Source organism: Pocillopora damicornis, chromosome 14 (assembly GCF_964200805.1).
Source record: "Pocillopora damicornis chromosome 14, jaPocDami1.2, whole genome shotgun sequence".
Classification (NCBI taxonomy): Eukaryota; Metazoa; Cnidaria; class Anthozoa; order Scleractinia; family Pocilloporidae; genus Pocillopora; species Pocillopora damicornis.
In genome coordinates, this window is record NC_142683.1 from 3,352,602 (window position 1) to 3,360,693 (window position 8,092).

Below are 8,092 nucleotides of genomic sequence, written 5' to 3' on the forward strand. Positions count from 1 at the left end.
GGCCAAGTACGCTTACAGGCAGCAGTAAAGCACAGATAATCACACCAGAAACGACTAAGCTAAATATTTTCTGTTTCATCTGTTTTGTTACATTTTGAGATCGATTTACTTGAGTTGTTTCTGCCATTGATTTAATAATACAATACTAGAGCTAGTTGTTTTTCGCTTCTTTCCTGGCAGGAAATTTCGCTAAATTGCCTACAGATAGCCTGTTCGTTGGTGTTGGGGATATCTCAGCAAACACTTTAGGGTCGCTGTGCTATCTTGTGCGGTAAACAATATCCTTCATCTCAGAAGCATTTCCATCGATAAAACAAGTTGTATCATGTGCATTTCCTTGTGTGACCTTCATAATTATCCAACCCTGTTTGTGTTTGCTTCGATTTGCATTATTGAAAAGATAGTTTTGCAAGCTGAAATCAGGATCTTTTAAGTTGTACTCAAAATGATGAATATTGTCCTACTGACCTTTGAATGTATTTTCACTGCTGTGAAAACCGTGACACAAATTCTTCTGCTGTTTCTCTGCAGGGTTTCTCAAAGGAAGCACTAAGTGGGGCTGGCATGGATTTTCTTATAGAACATAAGGGTTGATTATGGGATCCTGTATAGAATTCTTTATATAGAACCGACAAAATTCCAGATCACGTTATAACACACTGATATCAACGAATTCTCTTTCTTTGATACGTGTTTCGACAGGCAAAGGTTCAGACATGTCAGTGTCTTTTACGGGCTCAGCGCTGGCTCCCAAACAACTGGCTTCCCCATAATCTTTCATTAAATGAGAAAAAAGATGTTTTTAGAGAACCAATAAAGCTATTGTTGTTTAATTAACGAAACGTTCTCATGTAAATCGATTTTGTACTTTCTCTGTTGACCTCTAACTTTTGAAGAGCTCAACTTCTTTCTCAGTTTGGTCAGCCACTTCCGAATCCTCGTCGTCTGCCGACTGTATGGGTCGTTTTTCGTCTTCCGAATAATTTGCTTCTGGTGAGGCCTGAATCGTCGGTACAGCACCAGGAGTAAAAATGACTGCTACAAACAACAGAACGTTCGAACGGCTCGACGAAATCGGCTATTTTCACTTGAACAAATTTCACAAATTGTCGCTTCAAATTTACGTCATTTGGAAATATTTGCATTGTATGCCCAGTTTTGTTTGAATCAGTACAAAACTGGACGGCACAACGCTTCACCATTACGAAAAAATTGATTATATTGAAGCAAACTGTACGTAAAAAAATCATGACGAGACCAGCAAACAACGGCTGTAGAAAAGACTCCTTCGTGCCTCACGCGATTATAAAACGAGACTTTGGAGGATCCACCCGTGACGTCACAGGAAAGATGGCGCCATTCAAGATGGCGAATGTTTCGAATTTGGAAGAGCTTTTACAAAGTGAAAATGGACTTTTGAGAATAAACGAATGGTACCTTTGGTGTACTTGATATATTTACTAAACATCTATGTGAAAAGAAAATGAACGTTTTTTGGGTTTACATGCCCTTTAAGTGCCAGCTCATATTCAGTCTCAAATTTCCCCCTTGCGTCAAAACATGAATAAACTTCTGTAACAGGGTCAAGTCATCTTTCTTCACTCTCTTTGTCAGATTTATTTTAGGCTTTCTTTTTTTCTCTTAAATAAATTTCTGGGTTTACATAAACCATAAACCCAGGACCCTTATCTTTTTTACAATAGAAGTCTATCGATGTCTCCTTCACGTGATAGTAATATCTTCTCGTTTCTCGAGACATTTCCAGCCGAAAAACAGCGGGCGAGTCAGTTTTATTTTTCAGAGAAGCAGGAATCCAAGGAATCCTTGATCAAAGTGTTTCTTGTACTAATAAAGTTCTAAGCTTAGTTTATTCACAAAACCTGCCGTTCTAACAACTAATTATTTCTTCCAAAAAATCACGTTCAAGAGTTTGATTTCGATTATTTCGCTATACCGTGACAGGGATGAACACTCTTTTTTTTGGTTTCTGTTTGTCGTATAAACCGAAAGAAATTCACCTCAGTGCCGGTGAAAGTGATGGATATCAACTTCCACTTCCATGAACAATTGTTAATGAGCCAAGATAAGACTAGTTATTATTTACGGGTGGATGGGAAGTGGGCCAGAGATGAAATCTTATATTGTTTTCCTTTCAGTCTGCACATCTGCAGTGTTAAAAAAACAGAAAACAGAACAAAACAAAAAAATCAATTTGGAATAGCGAGACTATTCATTAATCACAGGGGGAGGGTAGAGGGCTAAGAAAGTTATTTCTATTAGTGGCATCTGTTATCAAACAATTTACATAAACGAGAACAAAAAGTGACGCGGGGGAAAGTTCAACTTCATCTATTGAGGAATACATCAATAACTTTTATATAACCAGCTCAAGGCTTTCGGTAAATCAACTAAGTCTTGAGGAGAGTTTAATGTTTAATAAACTTCTTATATCCATTTTGATATTTTCATCGGTGCGAGTTTTTCACGAATCGCTGCATTTTTTGCTCGTAATCACATTTTTTTCCAGCCAACGAGACAACTTTACTAAAACACAACAACTAATCGGATTTCAAGGCCTGTTTAAAGGAACCAATCATATTGCAGGAAAATGAAAGACTTTTTTTTTTTTTTTAAATAAATTAAAACCAGCTCAATACTGGATCAATTGAAAATGTTAGTAAAGACTTAAGAATCCTCTATTTGAGCGACTGAATTTTGCAATTTCAAAACGGATGCAATGAAGTAGTAATTGAACTTCGAAAAGTTTGGAATACTTAATATATCTCAGCAAATGAATATATGAGAGTTTGCATATCAAGTGCTTGAAAGCTCTAATTTCGGATTAAACTTTGCTACAAACAAGGCTACTTTTTATTTCTAACAAGGGGAGGGTGACACCTCGTTTTAAATAAGAGCTTTCACTGTGTATGAGAGGGCGTATTGAATTATGAGAGAGATTTTGTTGGTGCATTTCAATAAGGGGTTTTAACGCCTTAAATCGTGACGATGGCGGTTTGCTTCCTGACGCCTACTTACACCTCGTCAAAAAAAAGGCCGCTAATTAGTGATCATATAAAAAGACCTCTTGTTGCAGCGTTTAGATCACCTCTGATGAAGTCACTAGACAGGAGTGTCGAAACGTTGGGTCTATGAATTGTAACTTCTTCGGTTACATTCATTAAATCTGTAAACCAGAGTAGCATCAAACCATGTCTGATTGTCCACCTGGTTGCCGTGTAAACTTTAATATAATTAAAATTCGTTATGACTTTCGCAAAATTCTTGAGATAGAATTAGATTTTACGAGACTTAAGATTCTAATCCTGTGAGAGGACATTGACGCCAACATGCGTGAGAGTCTACGTAATCGATCAGGTCACGCAGGTTCCTTCCGTTTCTCAGGCTACCGACCTAAGCTTGTGAAACATTTTGTATTTACTGAGACCGCAGCTCCGAAAAGTAGGATGATGCTTCTACCCAAACAAGCAATCTCTCTTTTAAAATAGTGCAACCGTTTTGTAATGACTCTTCAAGAGTCATTGCAACTGCCAACTCAGGGCTTCTCATCTCTTTCGCAGATTAAGTCCATAAATTTCTCATGTTATTATCAAGTTTTTGTGACATGTTCCAGCCTGACAAAATCAGCATGCAAGTCATACAAATTTCCTTTGTAACATTTTCACCCTTTCAAAGGGGAATATTAGTAGCATTTCATTGTGAATATAGTCGGCTCTTTGTACGAAACCTCCACTGGTGAAACAAATCATCGTTGAATTATCAAAACATTGATCTTAAAAGTTATAAATCATTAGCATGATTGACAAAGAAGAATTCAGTGAGAGAGAAAAAAATCGAAAACTATCATCGCCTGTTTTGAAAGAGGAGCTTATAGCGCGCCACAACGTTGGATGTGAGACGTCGCGCTCGGTGGATGTGTGTGAGTCTAATCAGGTCACGCTTGAAGCCATGCGGGGTGTGTTTACGAGTTTCTTTCTCCAATTATGCTACAAATCTAGGCTCTAAAATATATTTTATTTAAGACCGTGGAACAATGAAATCCACGGTCAATAAAGGAAAGAGAAAACTTTGCCAGGAGGATGCTGATTCACTCACGCTCTTCAAAACCCTCCTTTGTGAGGTGTCCATTCGTTGTCTCCTTCCGGTGATTTTCTCGTTTTCGTGACATTTAAGTGTTTCTTGTGTTACCAAGTTCTTTGATTGGTTTACACACAAAACTTGTTGTCATAACAAATAATCAATTCCAAGAATAGATAAGAAAAAAAAGTCTCAAGGCATCAATGTTTCGAGTTCAACTCCGAGAAAAGCTGATTTGCTCGAGCGTGTGCTCAGTTCTTAGTGAAAAACACATGGATATCAAAACGTTGCTTCACAATCTTCGCGAGGAAGTTTCGTGCCCAGTGTGTACTAACGTATACACTGATCCAAAGCACCTTCCATGTCTACACACCTTTTGTCTGCACTGCTTGAAACACTGGCACACAACAAGCCATGGCCGAGACACAATCAGATGCCCGAAGTGTCAAGCTAATAGCAGAGTGCCTGAAAGTGGCGATTTGAAAGATCTTCCCACCAGTTTTTATCTGAACGACTTGATTGATGTGTTAGCAATTAAAGAGTGCAAAACCAGCCATGTACGATGTGGAAATTGCGACAAGAAAAGCTCCGAGAGTTGTTATTGTTTTCATTGTTGCGTGTTTTGGTGTGACGAGTGCATCATTGGACACAACATCATTCGTAGCAATAAAGATCATCGTGTTCTGGCGCTCAAAGACTTTCAAGACAAGGACTACGAAGATGTGATGAAACGACCTGCTTTCTGTCCTAAAGAAGATCATAACAAAGAAGAGCTAAAGTACTTTTGCAAACCCTGTGAAACGCCAGTTTGCCAGATTTGTGTCACAATAGAGCATGGTGGTCATAATATGAAGTTAATCAAAGAAGAAGCCGAGAGACAAAAGACTGAGATTAAGTCTTTCATAGAAAAACAGAGACATAATTTACAAGCAAATATGAATGCCGTAAGCCGACTTGATGAAGAATGTGCTAGACTGATACAACAAGGCGAAGATGTGAAGAGAGAGATTCAAACATTTATTGACAATTTTATTGCAGTCATTGAAGCAAACAAGAAAAATATATTCGCAGAAGTGGAAAAAAAAAACAAGCAAGTCGATTGAAAGCATAACAATGCAAAAGACCGAGATCGAGCGTCAAATGACGGCCATAAAATCATCTCTGGAGAAGACTGAGAAACTTTTCACCCAAGGTACAAACGCTGAAATCGTCCAACTGAAGAAATCATTAGACACCATCTTTGAAGGAGTTCATCAAATCGAGTCAACCGACTGTGACCCCAAACTTGTGGCTCATTTTGTCTTCGTGGAAAATTATAAGTTGTTCAACACTGTCAAAACCGAACAAATTGGAACTTTGAAAAAACCAACAAAAGCAGGTCATTGTGATATTGAAGGCAAAGGACTGGAGGGTGGAATTGCTCTCCGTGAAGCTCACTTTACCTTGACAACAAAGGACACCGAAGGAAGACAGTGTTACAATGAACGTGACCGTGTAACGGTGGAGATCAGGGACGAACAAGGACAAGAATGCACGTCAGAAATACAAATAAATGACTGTAAAGATGGACTCTATCAAGTCAGTTATTGTCCCAGAGATCCAGGAAAATGTTTAGTGACTGTAAAGGTAAACGGAGAACATGTCCGTGACAGTCCTTTTGCTGTGCAGGTAACACCATTTCAGTTTAAACCTGTACTTTCCTTCGGGAAAGAGGGCTCGTCTGAGGGAATGTTTGGGCTTCCTTGGGGGGTAGCAGTAAATGCTAAGGATGAGATAGCTGTTACTGATTCTTACAACCAGAGAGTCCAATTTTTTAACAGTGAAGGAAATTACTTAAGATCGTTCGGTCGGTCTGCTACCAAAGAGGGAGAATTTCAATCGCCTGCCGGAATAACATATCATAATAATGGGAATATTTTCGTGGCAGACAATGGGAACAGTAGAATCCAGATTTTCAAAGGGAAGGGTGAGTATGTGGGATCCTTTGGTGGGAGAGGAAGCCTTGATAGTCAGCTCATTAGTCCCTGGGGTTTATCGGTAGACAGTGATGGGAATATCATTGTCGCTGATTCAGGTAACAGGCTGATTAAGATATTTTCTCCTGACGACAATTTTCTAACGAAGATAGGAGAGCAGGGCTCTTTTACTATTCCTGTCCACTGTATTCAATATGAAAGATATTTCATAGTGTCAGACTATGATGAAAATTGTATCAAAGTTTTTGACAGGAAAGGAAACTTTCAGTACAAGTTTGGAAAGAAGGGTGGAGGGGACGGGGAGTTAAATAGTCCCAGTAGTTTGTTGGTGAACAAATCAGGTCACTTGATGGTCTGTGACGTAAATAACCACAGAATACAAGTATTTGAACTGAATGGTATGTTTCTCGGCAAGTTTGGAAAAAAGGGTGCCAATTTAGGAGAGTTCAATGAGCCAGCCTCTTTAGCAGTTCTCAGCAATGGCCAAATTGTTGTTGGTGACGCCTTGAACCATCGTATACAGATACTGGAATAAACTTGTTCACATTATTTTGTACTGTTGCGCCGAACCAAAATCAATAAGCTAATTTTGAGTTCAACCATCGAATGCAAAAATTGGAGATTCTACTTATTCTCTAAATGACCTTCTTTGTTATTCTCAACCTTAACAATCGTAATTATTCAGAGAGTAACTAGGTTTCGCCAAGATAAGACTAGTCATGAATTACAGAGAGGGATGCTGTTTTAAGAAGTAAGAGTTAGGGAGAGTTAAGACCACTTTTTGCGCTGCTTTTTTGTTCGTAACTCACTTCGCTGGGAAAAAAAATTAAAGTAATGCAGGAGACAGTTTTCATCATTGCTTTGTCTTAAGCTAAGGGGAATTTGTCATTAAATTTTATGTAAGAAGACAAAGGCTTTTATGTAAATCATTAGCGTGGCCTGCAGTTTTAAGTAGCAGAAAATATAGTACAGTAATCAGAGTATGTTTATCTGTTTTTTAAGAGTTGTCTTTTTTGCACATCTTAATTGTATTGAATAGTTTTACAACCTTGCTAATTGTAAGATGTTCCACTACTTTTTCACGCATTCACCCTAGTATAGATTACCTGGTTGATAGAGGTCAAATCTAACGAGACTTATTTCGACTTGCAATTGAGAACTTTCAATAAGTTATTGTATACGATTTACTGAACTATTTCGTGTATAGTGTCATAAGACTTAATGTATCATCGTTTTGAGTGTTGATGTATCATTAAAGACGTTATGATTTGAATTTAAGATGATTGTCATCAATTTAAGGTTAATGTCAACAAAATGGGGTACCTTCCGGAAAAATCGTCCACAGCGCGCATCTATGGAAGAAACTACGGAAAGCTATATAACACTGTAAGCTTATAAAATACAGTTTCTAAGCATAACTTCATTTTTTCCAAGTTTTTATTTTTTTAAAGTGCGTGCGGGCCTAAAAAAATTTTTAAAAAAAACACAAAACGGTATTTGCTTTACTGAATTACCAGCCTCTGTGTTACCGCCGACTTCCAAACAAACTGGACAGTATCATTCAACTGATAATAGGCTAACAAACGGTTTGAGGCTTTTTGGTTGTTCCTTACATTTCCTGAGAAAATCTAATGTGAAGTTAGAAAATAGAAAATATTTCGGTTGTTGTCACGCTCCGAGACGTCACGAGAGAAATATTTCGAATTTCGTAAAAGCCTCATACCCGTAAGTGCGTTAGTAGCTGAGGAACATTCTGGCAAATTTTCATGAGCATGGTTGAAAATTCTTACCCCACAAATTATTTAAGAAGAGGTTACCCTTTAAAAAAAAACAAACCTCGAGTTTTTGGCCTTAAAGAAATCCACAGTTTCCGCTCCTCATTTAAGCCCATGTCATGCGGTCGTGTCGCCGATCAATAAAACGCAACATCTGACCCCCTGCTAAGTCTCATGAAAAAGAACTCCTTTCAAATTCGCCTATTTTGTAAAGGGTATTTTTACGCGCGCTGTCATATATTTTTT

At 38.1% G+C, this 8,092-nt stretch overlaps 1 pseudogene; it reads left to right on the plus strand.

Moving 5' to 3' along the window:
• The first annotated feature begins 4,313 nt into the window (after positions 1-4,313).
• On the plus strand, positions 4,314-7,349 carry LOC149034026 (E3 ubiquitin-protein ligase TRIM45-like; annotated as a pseudogene).
• Positions 7,350-8,092: the final 743 nt, after the last annotated feature.